Source organism: Pithys albifrons, chromosome 4 (genome assembly GCF_047495875.1).
Source record: "Pithys albifrons albifrons isolate INPA30051 chromosome 4, PitAlb_v1, whole genome shotgun sequence".
Taxonomy (NCBI): domain Eukaryota; kingdom Metazoa; phylum Chordata; class Aves; order Passeriformes; family Thamnophilidae; genus Pithys; species Pithys albifrons.
In genome coordinates, this window is record NC_092461.1 from 94,654,360 (window position 1) to 94,680,188 (window position 25,829).

Sequence of the window (25,829 nt, forward strand, 5' to 3'; positions counted from 1 at the left end):
TTAAAATTTAATGTTTCTTAGGCAGTTATACAAGCCACTGATTATTTAGAAAAACATGTTCCGAAGACAATGACTAAATACTGAAAATGAGACAGAGGTTTATAATGCTCTTTCCTATGAAGGGATATGAAATGCAAGACAACAGAAGATGGTGAACACATTCTTGTTATATTGGAAGGTAAAGTACAACTACTTACAGCATGTTGGATAATTCTAGTGCTATATTCTTTATCAAAGCAAAACTCTAAAACCAACACCTGAATCTCATAAAACTCAACAAAGGGAAGAGTTCTGCACCTGGGAAGAATAACTCCAGGCACCAGTATAAGCTGACAGACAATCAACTGGAAAGCAGTTTGGAAGGAGTTTGAGGTCTATGAAGACACGAAGTTGATCACTGGAAAGCATCATGTCCTTGTAGTGGCAAAGGCCAACAGCATCACAGGCTGCAGTAGGCACAGTGTTGTTGATGGGCTGAGGGAGGTAATCCCTCCCGTCTCCTTAGCTCTGATGAGACATAACTGGAGGTACAGGTCCGAGTCTCGACTCCTCAGAAAGAAGTGGATGTACTGGAGCAGGTTGGGACCATGAAGTTGGCTGAGGGCAGGAAAGGTTTAAAGGAGGTTTAAGGTAGATTCTGCTCCTGTCTACAGACAACCTAATAAAAGAGTATGTGGAAGAGGAAGTCAAGCATTTCTTGGAAATGGACAGTGATAGGCCAAGAAACAGTAAATATGAACTGGTATGTGAGAAAATGTGATTAGGTACTAGGAAAAAATTTCCACTAAGATGATCATCAGACACTGGAACAGATTGCCCAAACATGTTGAGGAGTCTGTATCCTCAGAAACACTAGCAATCCAACTGGATACAATGCTGGACACTGGCCGAGCTGGATTTGCTTTGAGCAGGGACTTTGGACTGGGTGATCTACATCCCCTTCCAACATAATTTATTCTTTGATGCTATACTTCATTATTATTAATGTTGTTGTTGTTATATTATATAGTATTATATTATGCAAAGAAAGTTTCATACTTTTTTGAGCATGCAAAGGAGATAACGTTGCAGTTAGAAGTCAGTGAATGCACACTGCCATCCAGGATTGGTTACATTTACATGAACTATTACTTTTTTTAAAATGTGTATTTTAATACAAACATAGTTTTTTCTATACAAAACTCCATCAGCTTATAATTTTCATCTGCATTAAAAGACAAATATTATTAGATTAATTCTCTTAGTATGTCTGGAGGGACAACATTCATTTAATTTGTCCAGATGTATTTGATCAATTTTACCATACTAAATTAAGGTTTCTGTCTGCTTCAGACATGGTGCACAGGAGATACATTATGATTTCATGTTCACAAAAACTCCCATTTAAACATCATTCTTCCCAAAACATATCAAAATAACTAAATACAGATACTGTTCTAACATTAAATATGTACAAAAACACTCAATTGTATGATGTGAATTTTGTTCTTTCCTTTTTTCTTTCAGATCTCTGAATTTTCTGTCCAAATAGTTGTAGGGAAAAGGAGGAGCAATGTAGAAGTTATTTATGCCTTCTGCCAGGCACACACCTTCTGTTACTCAACATTCCTGAAATGCAACAGGGTGTTTCATTACAGTGTATTTAGTAAGAGTTAAAACCAAATTTTATTTAAAGCAGCCCAGCTCATTGTAGGATAGTGTGAAGGTTTCCATGGAAGTAGAACAGAAACCTGCCATAACTAATACTTGTAATCTCAAAGATACCAAGGGGTAAACATCTGTGTGATTAAAAAACCTCAAGCCCCCCAAAAACAGCCAAATGGAAAACTGAAGTATTACTCTACACAGAAAATAACGGCAGAAAATGGTTCATTTACTCTCTTTCCATTTGCACAACAGTAATAAAAATGCCAAACAGAATGATTTTCAGGTAAACTCTACATTGCAGTAAAGTCAAGATGACAAGACAAGATGTATTGATATGGCATCTTTTTCTTGCAATCCTGCATTTTTACCTCTCTTTCAAGGATATGCTTATGTCTTTGTTCAGTTTAGTTTTAATTGGATACTGTCATTCAGTTTTCATTTTTTCTGAAATGACATCCCTTTTTGTGAGATAGCTGCATAGAATTTGCATTTTACAATTTTATGTATTAAGCATTATTTCCAAAATAGTTAAGTGTTTCTTCATATAAAAAATCCACACAGCTGAAAAGAGGGAAAAATGCCAGTTCCAGTGTTTGATTTATGTGTTCTAAAGGTTTTATAGATCATTTATGTTTTCTAAAGCCGTTACAGATTCAAGTCCTCTTGAAGAGAGAATAGCGCAGAAAATGTCACTGTTTCTTGGTAGTTTTTCCCCAGACAGATCTCAACATTGTCTTGACTTGACTAAAATTTGACTGGCAAATCTAAAAGAAAACTGTTACTTCTTAAGCATGTCAAAAGCTGCATTTTTCTCTCAAAATGATGAGAAAAATAAAAAAAATAGGCAAAACCCCTAAACCAATGCCCACTCCCCCATCCTCCTCCCCACTCGAAACCATCCAGAAAGCTTCTATAGGATAAAAAATAGCCAAGCACATAAGAATTATTAAGCCAAAGACAGAGGGCAAAAGAGTTAAATTCTAAGAGAAGGCCTCATTCTAGATGTGTGAGGGAAAGGCCTCCCTGTGAGTGCTAATCCTGGAGTCTGAGGATTAATTAAACATATTCTATCTAAGGAAAAATGGATAATATGCAACTGAAGTAAAGAAACTGGAATCCTCCTAATCTGTAGCTTATAAAATCACATCCTTTCTGCCTTGCTCTCCTGAGCTACATAAATATGCATCCTTATGTGCACAACTGCAAGAGAAGGAGCTGTTCCCTGGCTTTCCTAATACGGTGTAGAGAATGGTATACTGAAAAAATGAAGTCTAAATACAAATAATCCTCCCTTTCCCCACCACCTCACCCATCAAAACTCGACTCATTAAAATCTAAAGCTGAATTTCAAATATTTCTTGGCCATAAATTCAATAGTTCTTACTTTCAAGTGAATGCACGAATCATCATGCAGCCAAATCTTATGGTGTCCCACTGTATCTCAGCCAAGGCTGCCCTTCACAAGAGCTTCAAGAGTCCTGAATCCCACCTGGATGAGAGGGTAAAGGACAGTCTGAAGCCAAGAGTCTCTCATCAGCTGGCTTTCCAGTCAGTGTATAACAGGGAACACGAATTTCCTAATAATGTATACTAAGTAACTCTGCAGAGGCACAGAGTCAAGGAGAGAGGTGTTTCAGTAGGATCTCTGAATTGCTCCTCAGAAGTGTTTGTTTCTCTGTTGGCCAAGCCTGGGAAGACCATGAGACTATCTTATGTTCTAAGTCATTATGTTTAAACAAAGTACCTTCTTTCAAGCATTGTGAGGCTTACATATTTTGAGATGGTGAGAACCTGCCCCATCTTACCTGACACATGTCAGCTTTTTTTTGTGTGTGTGATGTGATGGAATCTCCTATTAGAAATTATATTTTATGCAAAATTTTAATGCATATTGCTGCCTAGGTCCAGCCTTTGCCCTTATTCACTTTGATTTCAGTACTCCAATTGAAATAAACAAAATCACATAGATATTTTCAGAAAGTAGACTGCAGACAACTTCTGTTGTTATTAAAGAGTCGGAATAAATATTTCCAGATGGAAGACCCTCATTGTGTTTGAGTGTCTATCCTTTCACACTCTCCTTCACTCTAGCAACTGCTCACAGTGTTATAAAACTATCTCATATTCAAGGACATCCTTCTAGAAAATGACAGATGGATTCTTCTGCCAGAATTGTCCAAAAGTGACCATCCTATTAAAGAGACACAGCTAACAGGATGGATTGTTCACCTCATTCCCAAGGATGAAACATTTCTGAACATCTGAAGAAATGGGGGAAAAAACGGACCCAGTCTCAAACAAGACCTACTGTTAGTAAGTATGCTGATGAGTACATTCATGTGAACACATGGAGTCTTAAGCCAGCATATATTATGACATTAATATGTTTTATATCAATCTATGAATCAAATTACTTACTATGCAATACTGAGAAATGGCCTATTCGCAATAATAGGCATAAAGATGCCTAATCAAGACTCCGGGTTTGAAAATGTATTACATTTTAACCATTGATCAATCTGCCCTTTTTATGACACTATTTTTTAATTTTTCAAACAACAAAATGTCTAACATAGGAACTTTTAATTTTCTAAAGAGTTGCTTGTTTTCCTTTGAGTAATAACAGTAGAGAAATCCTTCATATATTTAAATTGTGGAGTTTACTGGAGATAAATCCCTAAACAGTGTAACTTTCTATGTTCATGGACCCTGACTTTAGCATACAGTCATGTTTTCATGTTGCCCTCTTACTGGAGTCAGAGAACAATTGAATTACATGAGTTAGAATCTACTGATGTAGTAAGGTTCTATAATTCCTCAAGGAGAGGAATTATGATAGGTTAAAAAAATACACTGTTTAAGTCAAATTGAGTTATTTAATTAACAACTTTAGAAAAATAGATGCTATTCCATCATTCCACTCAAACATACTGAGTAGCCCAATGGAAATGTTGTGTCTAACCTTTAATTAATTTCCAATCCTCAAAGAAAAAAAGTCTTACACATGCAGTTGACAGTACACTCAAGTTCCAAGAACATTTGAGGGAATTACAGGTATTATGGTAATGAAAAGACATTTTCATCAGCAACTGTGTTTGATGTTCTAAATGTGTGCATTTTAACCAATTATTCTATGGGCTTTTCATTTGCATAAATTGATTAGGGCATTGGTTTTGATTTTTTTTTAATTTCTAATCTCCATTCAGTACAATTTGAGTACAGTAGCTCAGGCTTTACCTCATTATATCCCAGTGATAGCTAGAGCTTTGAAATGGCTTCATCTTTCTTTTAAGGGAATGCACTAAGCCAAAAGTGTCTTATCTCTAAGGCTATATTTTACTGGAACACAAAATAATACATTAGAGTAGATAAACTCTTTAAGTAAGGAAACCTCAGATAAACTCTGTGAGCAGGATTTAATAAAACAAATTAAAACAAGTCAGTGTTGGGAATTGTATTGCTGGATAAACTTTTATACCAAACTTGATCTCAGTTGAGCAAACTTTAGAGGTTCCACTGATCCCTAAGACATCACAGTCCCCTCATGTTGAAGAGATATTTATTTTGGTTTCTGAACAAGCAAACTGCTCATATTCTAGCTGATTTTTCTTATGACATATCCTCTGAAAAGAGAAAAATAGTTTCAAAGGAGGAGAATAGCTTCATCCCAAAAGCTAATCTGGTGGCAATCTACAAAACACTTAAACTCTGCTCCATTTTTCCTTCTCTCTCCTTCCATCCTGACTCTTAATAAGCCTCTTCTGCCTCTGAAGACTACATACATCAATGTAAAAAGTGTCTTTCTTCTGTCAAGATAAAACATCTTCTTCTGCAATTTGTACCTTTTGCTGCTTGTTTACTCCATGTGACCCCTTGAAGAAAGAAAAGAACCTCCAACTTTCTGCAGTTCTCTATAAGGTAGGGACTTTGATGACATTCTCTCAAGCCTTCTCTTCTTCAGGCAGAATAGAGCTGTAAATGTACACACATTACATCCCATAAAGATACAAGATGGACACCACAAAGGAGCTAGGACCAAGGGTTTAGTCTTCATTAAAAGTTTGCTTAATTACTTTCACAGGTGTGATAGACAAAAATATGTGACATAGAAAGATGTCTAGACTCTTTTTTTCTAGACAGTATTTTGCTGGTGTTAAAATTTCAAAAATGTGAAGAATATCAGGTCTGATGTCTCACTTATTTTCAATGAGGTTCTTGAAAAGAGATCAAAGAATGAAAATATGCACTGGGAAATACAGATGGTCATGGATATCCTGAGAGGTCATGAGTTATGCCCTATAGTGAGCTTACACCTCCCTCAGTGGGTGGTGAGCAGCATGGGAATTGCATTAATCTTACAGCAATTAGATGGAAAGCATATAAAAAAGAGAGATGTGTTTTGCAGCACAGAGGAAGAGAGATCTGTAGCATAAAACCCCTGCAGCACTAAGGATTCCATAAAGGGTTGCCACATTGTGATTATACAGCAAGGTAAATGATAGCCTAGTTGTGGAGGTTTCAAGCTTCAGTTCTTAAAGAGCAGTGATACTGAGTGACTTTTACCTTATTTCAGGTTTAATTCTGTTTTCTTTGGCTGGTTTGGTTTTGGTAAGGTGTACTTCTAGTTCTCCTAATTTTAAACAAAACCACAAAAATTTCATGTTAATGTCCTGTTACAGGCTTAAATATTAATTAAACAAATATGAAGATGCATCATACATTTTTTGCAAACTTAGTTCTTGGTTTAGAAGTAGTCCCCAATATTTTAATTCAGGTTTCTTGTATTTCAAATTTAAGGTATTTGAAAATTCTCCACTAAGCTGAGAAAATGTTTAATATTAAGGATTAATATCAGCTAAGAAGTTTCTTTTCTAACCCTTTTTTCAGGCAAGGATTTTACAAGTTTTTTAACCACACATCACATTTTATTCAGCCACTATATTTGTCTGATTTCACATTAGGTCTCATAGATACTGAGGAGAGTAAGAAAATTTCACACACATGGCAATTATGCATGTTTCTGAATTTAAAGGGTTTTTTTCAAACTAAAAATATTTGTATTAAAAAATAGAAGATTAATATTGGATGTCATCTGAAGCTCAAATTCAATATAATGAAATCGGAAAATGCTTTTTAATTGTGGTACAGATGTTTTCAGACTTTGAGAAAATCTACTTTGTGAAGTGACACTCTAAGAATAATTACTTTGTATAGCTCTTATCCCTTGAATCAAATAAAACACTAGATGGTGCTTATTATTTTATAAAGCATGCAGTAAGTATTACCTTGAAACATTTTTTTTTTATTCCTATTTATAAAGAGCTGGAAGTAACATCTACACAATGCCTTGTTTGATTTTGACAACTACAGAATTAAAAAACAAAACAAAACAAAACAAAACAAACAAACAAACAAAAAAGAGAAACCCTAAACAGCAATGACTCCATTAAACTATTTTCATCCACATAGCCTGAATTGAGCAGGGAGAAAACTGACACATAGGAAAATACACACAGTCTTCCCATGGGCAAAAATCTCATCATGTCCCTCTCCCATGAAAGCCCAGAAAATAATGAGATCTGCACGATCTGTTAAAGTTGGCCTGGGTCCAGAGTCAAGGGAAAGAAAAGCAATAGCAAACACAGAAAGACTTTGAACTCAGAATAGTTCCTTGGTCATAACCATGACAATATTGTGCAAAATGAGAAATCCTTTTGTATCACCATGCACAGTTTTATGCTGATACCACAGTTCTGCTTCTCGAGTTTGATTTGACCAAGTTTTCCTGTCCTATACCTCTGTATCAATCCATTTCCTCTTAAGTGTGACCCTGAAAATCCTTGTCAGGACAGCCTAATGGCTGCTGCTGCATTTGGTTCCTGTGTCAATTTTGCAGGGTCCTGGACAGCTGATTACAGCATGACCAGCTGGAGCTTCTGCACAGAAGTTCACAACAGGCTGGTCACAAGTGGTATCACAGGAGATGGGAAGGACTGTAAAGAGGTGCAGAGTTCCAGTTTACGTGTCTATGAAACAACTTTTATTCTAAACCTAACATTAGAATTTCTTTTTCTTTCTCTTTTCTTGACCTTTCTTTGCTTTCTTTTTTCCTCTTGCCTTTCTAATTGTATTTTTCAGAACACTTCGTCCCCAACAGTGAACTTCTTTCAGCCTACTGAGGTCATATTTTCTAACTTTTGTGGGGGTTTTTTTGGTTGTTTTTTTTTTTTCTGTTTTAGGACACAGGAGGACACAGCAATTAGGGCCATGTATTGGGTGTTCAGATATTAATTAAAAAAAAAAGAGTATATACACTCAATACCTGGCAAAACATTTAATTATAAAACATTAAATCAGCTGGAAATGAAGCTTTTATTTAGGGAAATACCACAGATATTCTTTTGGCTCCCTGATATAATTTTGGTGTGACAGGAAGCAGTGATGTACTGCTTGCAGAATTGTTCTGTAGTGCTGGTTTCTGCTAATAAACTACAGTGGTGTAGAAAACTCCTTCTTGCCTTAGACAGACAAGGTACACAATTGTATCATAGAAAACTGCTTGTGCAATTCTGTTTTTTCATAGCATTCACAATGCCAGGTCAGAAAAACCCTTTAGAGTACACAATGGTAGTAATGGGATATTGTTGAGACCAACTGCAATTGGGAAATGCTACTCCACTTTCTATCCTTTGGCAAGCACTTATACCTGCTTTTATAGAAGTAGTGCTTCAGAAATGTACTATGTGCTTTGCTATTCAAACTTTTGCTTTAGAGACGGGCAAACCAAACTACAGATTTTTGATACATGAGTTTTAGAGCTTTCAATAGGACAATTGTTGCCAGATAAACAGTCATATGGTACGTCTAGGAAGGACATGTAAAAAGTAATAATTAAGAATAGCACTTGACCAAACTGACTTAAAGATTCTAGAAATGTCTGAAGGAAGATAAATATTCATAAAACAGACATGAAATAAAAAGACTTAAGGGTTCCTGACCACAACCTTTAAATTATTTCAAGGTACCAACAATAACGAAAGGGTGAGTGATTTACTGAAAGTATAATGAACTTTCAAAATGACAACATGAAAAAGAAAACAAAAAAGGAAGAATTCATTTATGCAGCAAAGAGGTAGTTAGTTCATTATGACTTAAATGCAAATATCTGTATGGTTTTACTTGGACAACTTTTAAATAACCCTATAACTTTCTACAAAAAGGTAAAATTAAGCCTAGAATAAAGCAAAATAATTCAAAGAAGCTTGTTCTTCTTATAAAAATAGATAAAGTAGTAATTTTTCCTTATTAAAACTAAAAGCAGTAATTAGTATTTCAAGTAGTGATTCTGGGTTGTATATGCAATATACAGAAAATTTTTTGCTGAATTTAAGAGACTTTACCCATCAACAGTAAACATTATCTTCTGCCATATTTTTCTGCTTGCATATTTTAGAGAATTGCTTTATATATATAGATATATAGATATATACACACAGACAGATATATATGAAAAATATTGAATGTAATATCTGAACCTCTTCAACTTGAAGAATAATAAAATAATTTATCAGTTTAACACCTAAACTAGGACTATGAATTTAGGTAAAAAGCATAACTGACCTACTTATTTTTTAGTTCATTACAGTCTGTATTGCACTCTGTACCCAGTATCATGAGGACCAAGTACTGAAAACTCTTAAGTACGTTTATCCTCACAAATTCATGTTGCTGTACTACCTCAGATTTGTAGAAAAAGAAGCAAGGTTCAGACAGGTTAAAACAAAACAAAAAAAAAAGGCATGTAGATTAGGATTCACTGAAAATTATGCCAACAACTTGGGTGCATTAGTCAGGCATGAAGAAAGGAGGCCAAAACATTATGGCACCCATGTTATCACCAGATACCTGGGAAAAGCTGCATGTTACAAAGATGACTGATCATTTTAGAACAGAGAAGTTAAGGGTAGGATCTAAAAGTGTGTCGAGGAAAGAAATCCTGAAAGACAAGATAAAGACAGCACATGTTAATAAATCCATCCAATAATTAGGTGGGCAGCAGACAAGTGGAAGTCTGGGTCTCAGTTATTCTGCCTAATGGATGACTGATGCACTTCTTCCTGCTCTCAGAGTACTGCAATTACCAGAATATGAGACATTATAAAGGGAGAAATAGGGCTCTGCACTTTTCTTCTCATTAAAGCTGTTGAGCTCTACAGAAAAGAACTAAAGATTGGGCAAGAAAGTCGAATAGTTGTATTGAGTTAGATACTTGGGTTTAGAGGTTTTTTTGTTCAGTGCTGTTGCTCAGCGAAAGGGGTGGTGGAAGAATGCCTGTGGACTAAATCTGTAGGAGAGGAATATCTCTTTCTGACCATGACAACATGCCAGCAGTGTGCTAGGACTATTAAGACTGAAAAACTCTTACACATGCTCAAAAGGAGAAGTGGGTTCCAAGGCAACCTTAGTATCAGTTCCTGATATGCTTAGACTTGTTATGTTATTTGCAATTATAGTTTTGAATTTCTGCACTTAATTTCTGTCTGAGATCTTCTTTGAGAACTTAAATCTGGAGCTAAGCAATTTGCCCTAAGTCATATTGAGAGGTTTGCCAAGGAACAGGTTTGAAAATCTTAGAGGTGGTAAATAAAAGCTCCAAGTAAGAGAAACAGCTTTTTTTTCTTGCTCTAGATGATAGGTTGTGCTATTTTTACTTCACAAACCTCTGATGAGGTTTCTATGTTGTTATGTATCCACTGGGAATTGCAAATTCAAAACCTTTATTTCTGACAAAAGCCTTCTGGTGACTACTGAGCTTTCCATGATCAGCATAAAAATACATTCTTTCTGAACACATTAACTATTACCATTGTTGTTTTCAGTATTTACAATTCTGTATGTCTCAACATACAGTATGGTGATATTGAGAAATGCTAACCAATTCTGGCTTTAATAATGCAACACAGATTCATTATGGATTGGGCATTATTATTCATTGTCAAGCAAAATGTTATGAGTCAAAAGAAAGGCTTTATATTTTTTATTTTTTTTTAATTTCTAGTAAAAAACTAATCATCTAATGATCAGCTACTTTGCACTGTCAGACCAAAATGTGTTTCTCAGATTTTCTCCTTCAGTTGTCAAATATATTTGACTTTAAGCATTGAGATCCTTTTGTGTCCACTCACAGGAATACACATTTGAAATAGTGGCAAAAAAAGTCTAGTATGAAAGAGACATTTTGAAACATTAACATTTCACTTGAGAGATTACATTTTCACAACAAATCAGGGAACTGACAAATGTTTGGTCCCCAGATCTCAAAGAGTGAGTTAAAAGTTGTGATCTCAAGATACTAAGGAAAAACAATTAACAGAGCTTGACTTGAAGCTGAACCATTTGTTATAAATGCTTGTTACAAAAACCCATGTAGAGGATACATTTTTCATTCCCTATGGTTATTTTGTCAGCCTTTCAAAAAATCTTGAGTTTTACCAGATTCATGTTAGTTCTTTTCCTTGAAAATACATTGAAATATAGACATCAGCGTTTCACTTGAATGAGTAGCTATGTTTCTATTTTCAAACTAGGGGAAAAAAGACAAAATAATTTTTATTTTAAGTTCTACCAAAACAAATTTTAAGAGTACTCAGAACAACTTTTATTTAAAGATTTTTTATAATTTTCTCCTAAATTGCAATAATGGTGTTATTGCAAAAACAAGAGCAAAACTGAACACACCCGTGATGGGTTTGATCCATGGCTTCCTCAGTAACTAGGTGTAACTAAGGAAGTGGACATTACAAAGTATTCCACATGTATTTTCCATGTAACAGAGGAGGAGAGGAGATAGGAATGAGTTTTGTTTTCCTGGTACCGGCAAGGCTGGAGGGGAGCAGGAGGAGCCTGGACGGTCTGTTCTGTTGCTGTCGGTTTTCCTAGCCCGGGACGCGGTGAGGCTGTGTCGTGCTTGTCCTCTTTTTCTCACAGTTTGTGGTTGTATTTGTCTGTTTCATTTGTTTTGGTCTGGGTTTGTTTCCCCTTATTCCTTGTTTACCATTCTTCCCTCTCCCCTTTTCCCTTTCTTTCCCCCTGGGGTCAGGCCCCACATAGTGTGTACAATTGCATATGCGATTGCAAATGTTAGAAAATATAATTTCTTTTTTTAATTCAGTTCAGTTTCTTTTGAGTTCTTTTCAGTTTCTTTCCTTCCCTTTGCCGGGAAGACTCTGGGGGAGGGAGGAGGCAGTCTAGGGTTGGCCTCTTATAGTGAAAGGCCTCTTGTTAAAAGTCATTCTGCTCTTTTACATACTGATGTTGGTAATGTGTCGGAGGAGACCAGACTGATGAGGAATTCACCAAGTGGCAGATATATTACAAATGCTGGGTAAACTAAGATGCGGAGGTCCAAGACCCCGGGGAGCACATGCATCGGCTGAATCGGGACCATGGGGGCTTTCAGATGGACACTTCCCCAGTTTAAATGTTATACCCTTAATATGACTACCCTGGTTATTTTTCCCTTAGTCGTTCCTTATCCAAGTTTCCTCTTCCCACAAAACCCTCCGGGTCGCAGCCCCCTCTCCTGGCACGCGCCGGCCATGGGGGCAGTTGCCGGGGGGGCCACCCGCGAGGTGCCGCTGGAGCCCGGGCAGGGGCTGTCCCTGCCCCAGAGTGCCGGGACCCCTATGGTAGAATTTCCCTACCAACCTCATTCTCCTATTGGTCCTTTTGCCGCTCCTCCCCTCCCTCCTTCCCTTCCTTTGCATGCACCCAATGAAGTGCCTTACTCCTCCCCGTCTCCGTCCCTCTTCCCCGCCCAAATCCGGGAAATTCACGTGCTCCCCTTATAAGCGAGCGCACGCCATTAAAACTGGCTTTTCCTCGTGGACTCCCGGCTTGTGTGGACTTCTTCTGTCGGGGCTGGTCGCTGGGCTGAGAGTGGGAGAAGCCGCCCTAAGCTTCTAAGGGGCCTGATCCTAGGGAGCCCCGCTTGCCGCTTTCCTAGCCTTGCTCCTGGAAGAAGGAACCTCTCCACTGTATCAGTGGTTTATAACAATCCACTGATAGTAATACTTGTTCCCGTTTTGGGAAGTCCCATAGTGAAGAGGCCAGGTCTGGATGATGAATGTAACCCATGCGAGTCTGTCTTAAATGGTGACATTAAAGGCCTGTTACAATATGGCATTGGTGGCCTGTTGAAATGTGACATTAACGGCCTGTTAAAAGAGATTCCTATTGTTACAATTGGTTCCAGTTATTACCTAAATTGTATTGTGACAGCACTAGTGTTTATGAGGGTAGTGGAACTGTTGTTTAAGATTGGAAGAATGCTGACACTTTGTTGCTTCCCCTGTTTTAGATCTAAGAAAGGCCATGCCTCTAGGGGACTCACTGGAACTTTGGAAGGGGCTTCGGACAGGCCAGTCCCTGGGTGGGATGGGACTCGGTTGGATCTCGGTAAAGTGTTAGGGCGTTTGGCACCTCCCATTAATTGGGAGTTCATGTCAGAACAAGTGTGTGATTCTGGTGAGCTGGCCCGCCATTTATCAGAAGGGTGTTTTTCCTACGAGGATCCGCATATGCAATTCTCGGCTTTGTGTTGGGGCCTGGCTAGTGCTCATCAATTTGCCATGGACCACTGTGTCACCTTCATCTCTCCTTCCTATCTTTGGACACCCCTCTGCTCTCTTCTGTTCACTCTGTAGAAACTCGAACTCAAGCTGCAGATCTGGAAGTTGCCATCTCTACTAAGCCCACTAAGACCACAGTTGAAGCTCAGACTCAAGCCAATGCTAATACAGCTCCTATTCGCTCTGTGGGAACTCAAAGCAGCTGCGAGAGAGGAAGACACTGCTGTGACAGTGGAAGGAGCAATGGCAAGAGAAGGAAGAGTAGTCACAGTACAGAAGGGAGCAGCCACCAGAGAGGGAGGAGTAGTCACAAGAAACGGGGCACACCTGACAGGACTGGGGGCGCGTCCGAAAGAGATGGAGGGAAATCTATTCAGAATGAGTCATCACTGCCACTGACACAACACCATAAGTCAACAAGAGGATGATGTTGGCAAACTATAGAAAAATACTTTTCATCACTTTCTTTTGTTATCTGTTTTTCAATGAACAATGACTATTAAAAGTTTTCCTGGTTGTTTTTTCTCAACCTTTGCAAAATAACATTGTCACAGATGGTGCAAGATGTGGGAATAGACAGGTTCAAGCATTAGAAAATCTCTACAGATATTTGTATTTTACTGTCTGCATTAAAATTCTGTACAGCTGTTGTTCTCTATTATTTGATCCTTGATGAACTACATCCATGTTCTGACAACATTTTATGTTGAAATAGATGCATTCCATTTCATACTTGCTTAACTTCTGTCTGACTTGGTAATGGAAGTAGATACACAGATTGCAATTTCCATTGCTGTAATCTGATTTATAATACTTTGTGTCATAAAACTTCTGTAACCAAGCTGGAGTATGGATCTTTAAGACAAAATAAAACTCAAATAATCTTGATTTTTAGAGTGTTCACTGATGAACAATCTAACACTGATTTGACAAAATGTTCCAAGGATTCATGCTCTTGAAAACTTGTCTGTATTTTTAGTGTGATTTGATCTAATTTTAGCTTTCATTATCTTCTTATATCACACTGTCTGCCTGATTTGAGAAGCATTTTATCATAGAGATACTCAAAGTTCAATCAAAATTTTCTTTGATAAATTAAGAAGATTAAGGTCCTTCAGGTATTTGTTACAGAAAAGTTGCCCAAAACTTCAAGTATTCCTCTGGACTTTTTCAGTATTTCAACTGAGCAGTGAGGATTTGCAGGCTTATAACAGTCACACTGATTCCAAAGATGAAGAAAACACATTGTCCCCATGTTTCTATTTTTCCTACTTTTCTGTGAATTGCTGGAACACAGAAAAATAAATGCCTTGGATCAGATATTTGGGGTTTAGGGATACAAAGCCTTTTACAGTATTTTTACTGCATGTCCATATTTCCTTGCTCTGACAGAGGACTGATCAAGCATTTCAGAGTTGTATTGTATAGGAAAAGAAACTAGAGATGACATGGTACATTTTTATTTAACTATTTAATTTATTTTTTAAGCAACTTCAATCTAAATCTAAGAAAAAAATTTAAGTCTTTAAAAGAACTGTGTATCAGTAATCTCCTTTTCTCACTATTCAAAATCCATATTTGATTCCCTGTTCTGCTTCCTTCAAAAGCTGGACTACAAAAAAATCCAGAAATATATATAAGGCTTTTTTATCACAGTAGTTGTGTTAAGTATTTAACTTTTAGATATAAATGGACCTAAACTGATTTAAAAAAAATATTTTTTTGATTTTTAAATCTGCCAATTATTGCCCTTTAAAAAAATATTGTTTTGGTCACTGTCTTCCTCTTCTTATTTCTTTAGTTTTAAGTCCTAATGATTTTGATAATCCACCTCTTTCTCTCTTCCCATTTGTAGTATATACACAGATGGCATAAAAACCACTGCAAAACACAAGCAAAAAGTTTGCATGTTCTTTAGGTTATTTTGAGTATATTATCAGAGAAAAAAGTTCCCCCAATTAATCTCTTATCCTAATATTTTTAAATGACAGTACTGAATGTGATAGCAAGGCAATAATGACAGGTATGAGAGATCAGATATAAATAAATATTCAGTGTGCTGTAGAAAGTATGCTTGATGACATTATTAATTTTCTAATGTTATTAAAAATATTTGTACTTGAATTCACTACGATTTCTTGATCAGTTTCTTAATATAGCCCCACCTCAAGATAATGGATATTACTAAAATAGTTTCTTCATTGCTCAGTTAGATTTGCTTGTGTGATATCTTGTTGTTAAACCAGGGTGCAGATGTTCTTAAACAGAATTTAGGTCTACCTTGAGGGAAGTCTAAACAAGCTAATGGAATTTTGAGGGAGTGATATGGAGTGGGGGAACAGTGTTGGGTAAATGCGTAAATTACTGTGCTAAGGGTAAGGGATATAATACAGCTACTTCTAAAATCAACAAAAAGCTAAAAATCAAAAAATCCACAGGCATCATTGCAATTCCTAAATGTCAGAAGTCCATCAGACAAGGCAGAAAGCTAAATTGGCTGATCAGGAAACTTATTTTGGAGGTAAGGCAACAAAGGAAGGTGTAACTGCAGTGGACACAAGGTCAGGTGATGTGGGAGGAATACAGAGATGCTGCTTGCCACCAGAGGGAGAAAATCTGTGCAGCCAAAACTCAACTGGAGTTGAAGCTGGCCAGAAATGTTGGGGACTGTCGCAAGTGGGAGTGGAAGGCTGAGAAAAAAATTATGAAAAAGCCCTGCTGTTTAGTCACAATGTTCAGAAAGTATCCAATCTCAGCCTCAGATTTTGCCAACAGTTTAAATTTAGGAAATTATACAGTTGTGACCAAACCACTTTTATGACACAGATTTTAATGATGGTAAACTGGATCATATATTTATATACAGTGAATCATTTATTATTACAAAATTGGGCAGAAGGTGTTAGTTATCCACAAAATGGCTGCTGCTTGGGATGATAGGAATTAAAGTCCACACTAAGCCCAGGAAAAAGATACCCAACTGTACATGCCCAGGAGACAGACTTTAAATCTATGGGTTGGAATATCATGCGTTCCACGCCCATGTAACCACCCTTTCCCTGGGGCTTATAAGCACAGTTTGACCCTTAATAAAACAATTCATCCATATATCTTCCATGGAGATGTGGGTCCATGTTCTCACTGTCACAACAAATGATCAAATAAAATTTCTTAATCAGAATTATTTATTACACAATATAAAAGCTAAAACTACTACTAGTATTGTAAAAGATAGCATAGCCCACTACATTAAAGGAATTATTGAATCAATTATATTAAAGCTAGCAAAAAGAAATAATTAAGTAGTGTCTTGGGTTGAGCTGGCAAAATAAGAAATAATTAAGTAGTGTCTTGGGTTGAGCTGGCAAAATACCAGATGCCCAATACAGAATCAAAGCTTCCCTCCCCCCAGACGAGAAAGGGAGAAAGGGAAAAAAAACCTGGAAACTCAGAACAGGTTTAAACTCAAAGTAATTATATATATTTATACAGAAAAGAGAAAATTAAAAGAAAACTACAATATAATACACTTACACAAGTTATAAATAACAAGAAATAACTCACCCTCCACCATTGAGCACAAATCCCATAATTCTAACTACAAATCACTCTAAAGAACTCAATACCCCAGAGACAGACCCAAGCAGAGAGAAAGACTAAGAACAAACATTTTACTTCCCTAAGATAACAAGATGGTAAGCCGGTGCTCTGGGCCTGGTCCTCCCTGTCCCTCTTGGGACAGCACAGTGCATCCTCCTCAGACCACAGTTTGAAGCAACTGACCAAACCACTTCTACACCAGCTCCTACACTTTTGAGATGATGTCGGAATATGGTATGGAATACTATTGGCCAGTAGTCAGCTGTCAGCTAGCCCAATCCAGCTCAAGTCAGCTGATAGTCTCAAGCCTAGTCTGAAATTTAAATCCTAAATTTAAGCCTACCTAGCTAAACCCATAACAAGTAGAGATTTAATGTAACTCACTCATACCAACATGATTTCTTTCTCTCAGCCTCAAGGAGTATCCCCGAGTGGCATCCTCAGCCCAAGGGAGGAATTTCCAGCCATACACCCTTAGAAGGATTATGTTAGAAGAACCTGACTGTATGTAAAGGGACTGAATTTTTATACCATGAAGTGATTGACTGACAGTTATTTGACTCCAGGGGTTGCCTCACCATCAGGATGTTAATTTAAATTTTAACAATACTGGTTTCAACATCTCCTGGGCTTGGCCTGACACCCCTCTCACCTCACCACTAATATATTTGCAAATAGGACATTGTCCTGGTCACAGTTCAGGGCAAAATGTCCTACATAGGAACAATGAAAAAAGTTTCTTTAAATACACTAATGTCTAAAAGCAGTGTAGAAATTACATTGGCCCATTACAGGACAAGGATGATAACCTCATTGTCCCTACATAGACAATGCAGAGATGTTTAATGCTTTCTTTGCCTCAGTCTTCAACACTGATGATGGACTAAAGAGGTCGCAGTGCCCTTACCTGGAGGGCCATGGCTGTGAGAATGATAAACTCCCAGTTGACCCTGAAGTTGTGAAGGATCTGCTGCTCCACCTGAATTCCTATACATTTATGGGACTTCATGGTATTCATGCAAAATAATCAAAGAGCTTGATGGTGTCATCATAAGGCCTCTCTCGATGATTTTTTTATGGTCTTGGGAATCTGGAGAGGTCCCAGTTGACTGGAACCTGGCTAATGTCCCAATTTTCTAAAAGGATAAGAAGGATAACCTGGCAACTACAGGCCTGTTAGCCTCACTTTAATGCCTAGTAAAGTTATAGAGAAGATTATACTGGGAGCTATTGAAAAACACCTGAAGGACACCTCAGTCATTGGTCATAACCAAAACAGCTTAATGGGAGGAAAGTTCTGCTTATCAGACTTGATTATCTTTTATAACAGGGTAACCCACCTACCTGATCAAGTGAAGACAGTTGATGTAATCTTTTTGGATTTCAGTAAAGCATTTGATACTGTCTCTCACAGGATCCTTCTAGACAAAATGTCCAGCATGAAGCTGGATAAACACATCATGAAATGGGTAAGCAATTGGCTCATGGGATGAGCACAGAGGGTAATGATGAATGGGAGAACATCAGACTGGTGAGCTGTCACTAGTGGGGTTTCTCAGGGGTCTATCTTAGCCCTGTGCTCTTCGACATTTTCATAAATGACTTGGAGCAGAACTGGAAGGAATGTTTGCAGATGACACAAAACTAGGAGGAGCTGTTGACTCCCTCAAAGGCAGGTAGGCCTTGCAGAGAGACCTTGACAAATTAGAGAGCTGGGCAATCACCAACCATAGGAAGTTCAACAAGGGAAAGTTTTGGATTCTGAACCAGGGCTGGGGCAATCCCAGATGTACTTACAAGCTGGGGATTCAGATACTGGAAAGCAGTGCCATGGAAAGGTACCTGGGAGTCTTGGTTGATGGCAAGTTGAATACAAGTCAGCAGTGCCCTGGTAGCCTGAAGGGCCAATCGTGTCCTGGGGGGCATCAGGCACAACATCACCAGCCGGTCAAGGGAGGGGATTGTCCCGCTCTGCTCTGCATTCGGGTGGCCTCATCTTGAATATTGTGTGCAGTTTTGGGCACCACAGTTAAGAAAGGTTTGAAGCTATTAGAGACTGTCCAAAGGCAGGCAGTGAAGATAATGAAGGCCCTTGAGGGGAAGGTGTATGAGATACGCCTGAGAGCACTTGGGCTGTTCAGTCTGGAGAAGAGGGGACACCTCACTGTAGTTACAACTTCCTTATGAGGGGAAGAGGAGGGGCAGGCGCTGATCTCTTCTCTGTGGTGACCAGTGACACAACCCAAAGGGATGGCCTGAAGTTGTGTCAGGGAAGGTTTATTTTGGATGTTAGAAAGAGATTCTTCACCCAGAGGGTGGTTGAGCACTGGAAGAGGCTCTCCGGGGAAGTGGCAGCAGCACCAAAACTGACAGAGGTCAAGAAGCATTTGGACAATGTTCTCAGGCACATGGTGTGACTCTTGGGGATGGTCCTGTGCAGGGCCAGGAGTTGGACTCAATGATTCTTGTGGGCCCTTTCCTTCTCAAAATATTCTGTGATTCTGTGATAACAGATAATAGCATGTCCAAAGACGGGCAAATAGCTTGGTGAATGTTCTGGAGAAAGAATCTTATGAGGAGCAGTGGGGGAAGCTGGGATTATTTACCCTGGAGAACGGGAAGCTCAGGGAAGACCTTACAGAACTGTGCAAGTACCTGAAAGGAGGTTGCGGCAAGATGGGGTTTGGACTCTTCTCCCAGGTAACAAGCAACAGGGTGAGATAAAATGGCCTTAAGTTGTGCCACTGGAGGTTTTGATTAGATATTAGGAAAAATCACTGAAAGAGTAATTGGGCATTTGAATAAATTTTCTAGGGAGGTGGTCAAGTCACCACCTCTAGAAGTGTTCAAGAGGGATCTGAATGTGGCATCTTGGGGTGTGTTTTAAGAGTGATAGTGATGGTTCTAGGTTGACAGCTGTACCGGATGATCTTGATGTTCTCTTCTAACTTTGATGACAATTCAGTAACATAGAAAGGTAGTCCAAAAATTTTTATAAGGAAATTTTCTCCCTTAGTGAATTTTTCCTTGTTATTTTCTTAATGGTTTGATTGAAATAGTTATTTTAGTTTCAATTTTCAAAGAGGTATATGTGTTTAATATAGCCTATTACAGTATACCTTCTTAGTATACAGTGTCATATTGGTACCTATATCCTAAAATTTTATTCCCAAGTTGCAATTTTATTAGTGAGCACTACAGAATTTCACCTCATAATGAAGAGCTCTTACTTTATTATAATGAAATATAATTTTACTCATATTTAAATTCATTAAGACTATATATCAGTGGTAGTCTGCTTCTGCACATACTTCTATGCATACATCCATATATGTCTTTAAAATGTAGAAGTAGAGAAACAAGTCATATTAAAAAATGTACTTTATTATTTTATAGTACACTCAGAGTTGTCCCTAAATGTAAATGATCCTCAAGGGATACAAAAGAAATAAACATACCCATTAAGTGGTCAAAGTTGTTTGATTGCTTTTAAATTTATAAATTTATGCAGTGCTCTGTTACCTCCCCCCCCACCCCAAGTTCATTTTCTTTCTAAATAAATTAAAATCCCTTGAGAAAAAGGCATAAAATTATTTCCTCAATAGGGTCCTGCATAAATGTAGAAGGTTATAATTATAATTTTGGCCAAGAGAGGTTCAATGACCACATTTTAACTCAGTCTAGAATACACCTGACACCCTTCCACTGCCCTTACCCTGCCCATTCGAAAGGCAAAATATTCAGTTCTTGAAATTAACAACTTTCGCTTCTAGCTTGAGATCCTTTATGAAAGGGACTATGTGATGAATGGCAAGTCATCAAGGAAATGCATTGGAGTTGAGCACAGGCACATGCAGAATTGTGGAGAAGTAAAAGCATGAAATAGTTGTCTCACTGTCATTATGAGTGGGTTGTGTACAGGCACTGAATGCATATGGCGTATTCATAGGGTCATGCAGTCATAGAAAGGCTTTGGTTAGAAGGGATTTTTAAACATCATCTAGTCAACGTCCCCTATCACTAGAATAGGTTTCTCAAAGCCCCACTCAGCCTGGCCTTGAACATCTATGGCTATGGGGTGTCCAGAACTCTGGGCAACCTGTTTCAGTGTCTGACCACTCTTATTGTAAAGTATTTCTCCCTTGCATTTAATATAAACCTTTTTCCAGTTTAAAAACATTATCCCTTGTCCTGAGACTAGAGGCCAATCCCACTATGTCATCAATGAAGATATTAACTAGCATTGGTCCCAGTATGAACCCATGAGGGACACCACTTGTTACTGGGTTTTTGAGAGTGAAAGCAATATTGATTAGCTTGAGTCCAGGTATGAGCAGAGTCCTCGTGTTCCATTAGAGTGACAGAGGAATGTACTCCTCCTTTCTAGGAAGGAACATTCTGCCCTGCAGTGACTTCCCATGAACGGCCTCTGGCAAGTTTGTGGAATATGTTGTCCCTTTCAGAGTACCATGTAGTAATTTCACAATAGTTTACTGCTGGAGGAACAGCAGCCCAAATTGTGATCTACCATATCTCTAAAGCACATGCTTGCTCTAATGAGTTTTCACAATTTTCAGGGATTATCATAGTGCTTACAGCAACATTAACTGCTTTGTCCAGTCTAACTGCAGAAGTCATACCTAAAGCTGACTCTTTAAATGGACATAGAGAAGAATATGTCAGGAAGTTGCACTCAAGTCCAGTGTTACTTTGGGACATCTTTAAAGCACACTGTTCAGAAATTGTACTTCCCCCCCCCCCCCCCCAGGCTGTAGATCATGAGATAGGTAGGAGTCCCAAAGTCAAGTTTACATTTCTCTAAGCATGACAACAGTCCCTGAAATTATAAAACCCCTTTACATTAAGGTTACTAAAGTGTTTCTCTTATTGCATCTAAGTCTGAATAGAAACATGGGAAAGATAGTAATGGATCTCACTACTAGAAGGAGGGAAGGAAGACAATTTCTTGCTGAATACCTATATTTCTGGATAAAACCCCCTACCTTTGCCTAATTCACAAGATTTAAATTGGAGATTACTCCTAATCTGATTGCATAGTCAGCAGTTTGATCTTTGTGTAGCAAAAGGTTTTGCTCTTGTGTACAATAATTTGCAAAATGAAGTTCCTTTCTGACCCATTTTGCAATCTCAAAACAAACAGCCTGGACTAGCAAAACATCTCTCTCACAGGTCCACAATGACCTTGAAGCCCATTTTATGATTGCAAATCATTTTAGTCATGATCTTTCAGGTAAATCAAGAAGCTAGAATAAGCCTTTGCAGTATCAGAGAGAAGGGACCAGAAGTGATTCTGACAATCTCTGGTCTGCCATGTACAATACATTTTTATATTTATAAATCCATCAGAACAGCTGGCTGTTTCTTGACTTTTGCATTAGAAAAAATAGGGTTTTCCATCCGTTCAAAAAGCAGGCCATCTCACTGAGTCAGAGTCCCTCTTCATATCAGCAAAAGTTAGGCTGTTTACTCTCAATCCTTGACTTGCATTTGCTGAGCTGCAAAAACATTTCAGGCATGAATATGACATGGAGTTCTACCCCACATATGCATAAATATTCTGAATAAAAATGAAGACAATTAGTTTATTTTTTCTTTAAATTTTACAGATTATTGAAATGTTTATATATACACAGACATCTATTAGTTAGGAGCTATTCAAATGTCAAGAAAAATAATAATGACATGACCATAATGAATTCTAAAAGGAAAGGGAGAATGAGGGGGTTTTGGTGTGTTTTTGGGTTTGTTTGGTTTTGGTTTTGTTGTTTTCTTTTGTTTTGTTTTTAAAGACAATAATGGTTAAATAGAGGTTTTCATTCTATAATAATCTGAAATAATTTGGAATTCACCCAGACGTATTCCATAAATTGGCACTAGACTATGAGAAAAGCAAAGAGTTAGATCTCCCAGTACCCACTAAGGAAACAAGAGCTGCTGTTAAATACCTTAAAGCTCAAAAAAGGCTTCTGGGCTTGACAGTCCTCTGCCTGTTTTGCATTTTCTATAAGGATATGTTCTCTCTGAACTCCTAAGATTAAACTCAGATTTTTAGTATAAAACCCCACTTGGGTTGTTCATTGAACTGCTAATTATTTCTGTAAGAAAACCAGCCAGAATACATTTAGCTGACTGGAAAAAAAAAAAAAAGAAAGACTTGTGCACTCCTGTAAAAGGTATGTGCTGTGTTTTTGCAGTGATGATGGATGCTATAATGCAGAGTATTTTATATTCAGATCAATTTGTTCAATGAAAATTCTATGACACTAACTTCATTCACAAGGGCAGCTTAAGCTGCAAAAGGCCTTTGGCTATGTTATGAAAACAAACCCACTGTATTTTCAAATGCTTTGACTAGGAGCAAAAGTTTGCTAACTCCATTATTGTATAATTGGAACAGAACAACAGCTTATGGATGGTCTTTATCTTCATAGGATATTTAGCAAATCACATTTCCTACTTAGGAGACACTGAATTTGGCAATTAGTTACAGGATGAGTGATTTACTCAGGACAGATCAGATTTCTGGTCTTTTTTTTTTCTCTGATGATATTCAAGTGACACCTTGCTGCTTTAGTGCATTAATATGTCCAGTGGGTGAACTGGATGAAGACATTTTCATCCAACACTGTTGCTGTACCAATCCAGCTGTAGCTACCACTAAAGATCCCACATAACATCTAGTTAGAAATCAGGAACGATGAATTCAACAGTAAAAATAAATAGAGGGGAGAGACCTGGCAGGACTATAGAAAAATAAAATACAACCGGACATCTTGAATCATTTCAGTGGGATTCAGTTTCTTATCAGTGTATGTCTCAAATTTTCAGTAACTCGGCAAAAAAAGGTGAATTTTCACATTTCCAGATATTAACACGCAGGTAGTAAAAGAAGTTTTACAAAACTTTTTATAAATTCACAAAAAGGAAAAAATAATAAATTTTTATTCTGTATGGAACATGAAAATCTAAGTCTCACTTTGCTCTTTCCTGAATACGATCTGCTCATTCCAAACAGGAGGTATGTATTTTCATTTAATACTCAGAAGAATTAAGTGTTTTGCATTTATACACCAGAGAAACTGAGATGATTTATATCAGATATTTCAAATTGTATTAGTAAGAATAATAATGTTTTGCAATATTATTGGATATAAAACTATGCCCCTTTAGGACCAAAATAAATATTCTTCCTGACTAAATATTATAGAGAAAGTTGCAATAATTTTGGAGAGATTTGTATTTTTTATATTCTGAATCTATTAGAATGTATATACTTGGGCCAACTGTATTGACTTTTTCTTTTTTAAATGATGCAATGTACAATTACATCTAGCACAAAATTCTTTTGCAATAAATTATTTAAGCAATTACTGACATTTAAAAAGATACATGGCAATTTTTGGTCTTAAAGAAAATTTTATTCCAATTTTATATCTGCTCTTTCTCACTTAAAATTAATGCATCATAAACTCAAACACATTTTTGGCCCTGAAATAGATTTTTGAGCCTGAAGTCAGTAAGATGTCCTAATACACTGTTAAACCAATCAGAAGAAGATATCAACATATACCAATATGTACCAATAATATCACATAATGTGCTTCTTCATTCTACCAACATTTTTTCAAGAACAATTGATTATTTATCTAATCCCTAGCAACAAATTGTATCATTTCATCTTAATTAGCATGTATGTATGGCCAAACTTCGCGAACGAAGATTTGGGAAGGGCTTTCCCCACGTGGGGGTGGTGCCCTTCGAGCCTGTGCAGTGGATTTTTTAGGTGAGGCACAGCGTGCGCAGAACTGGCCCCACCGTTTAAGTCCCAGGGTCCATCTGCCACGGCTGAGTGAGCTTGGACAGTGACAGTGAAGTCCTCAGGACTGTCTACAGCAACCGGTACTGACCGGAGCTGACCCTGCTGAGCATCCTAGATGTGAAAGAGGTGACAGCTCCCATGTTGTCCCGCACCTGACCAGAGGTGGCCACGCAGCTCGCAGAGCCCTGTGTGTGTGGCTCGCTTCGCGAACGAAGATTTGGGAAGGGCTGTCCCCACGTGGGTGTGCCCTTCCAGCCTGCGCAGTGGATTTTAGGTGAGGCTCAGCGTGCGCAGAACTGGCCCCACCATTTAAGTCCTGAGGTTCATCTGCCACGGCCGAGCGAGTTTGGACAGTGCCAGTGAAGTCCTCAGGACTGGAACCTACAGCACCCGGCATTTCCCAGGAGGTCTCCCATCCAAGTACTAATCCCGGGCTGACCCTGCTTAGCTTCCGAGATCTGACGGGATCGGATGTCAGGGAGGCATTTAACTGCCTCATATCACTAGGAAAATATACAATGCCTAGAGCTGAAAACATTAGTTCATTATCTAAAAGCACCAAAATTTACTACTTTTTTACAATTTCAAGTTTCTTGCTTATTATTCTGTAACTCTGTATTTGATTAGGCTATCAGAATATCAGTTTTAATCCAAGTAGTTTGGAATTGGTTTGGGGTTTTTTTTGTTTGTTTGTTTTATGGGGCCTCGTCAAATAAATAATAATAAAAAAAAGGACACGAGATACAATTTTTAAGCAGGTTCATATTTTTCATTTGGCAGTTTTACTTTTGGGTGTTTGTGCGCTGTAAGGACAAGCCACCTTATAGCAAATTGTTCCTTTTATGTGTGTACAAGTTTGTCCATGCAAACATACACACACACACATGCACGCGCACGCACACGCACACACACACACACATCAACATGAATCAGGAATCAATAACCAAGCCAACAAAATAATTGAAAACAGGATATTTGTTTTATCTGTGAATATGACATTTTACATAGATTGCTTTTGTGGTGTGTATAGAGCAATTTTTTTATATATAGCTTGAATGTCTTCTTTCTCTCCTGTAATTTGTTATGGGGTTTTTGTGAAAACAGACATAAAA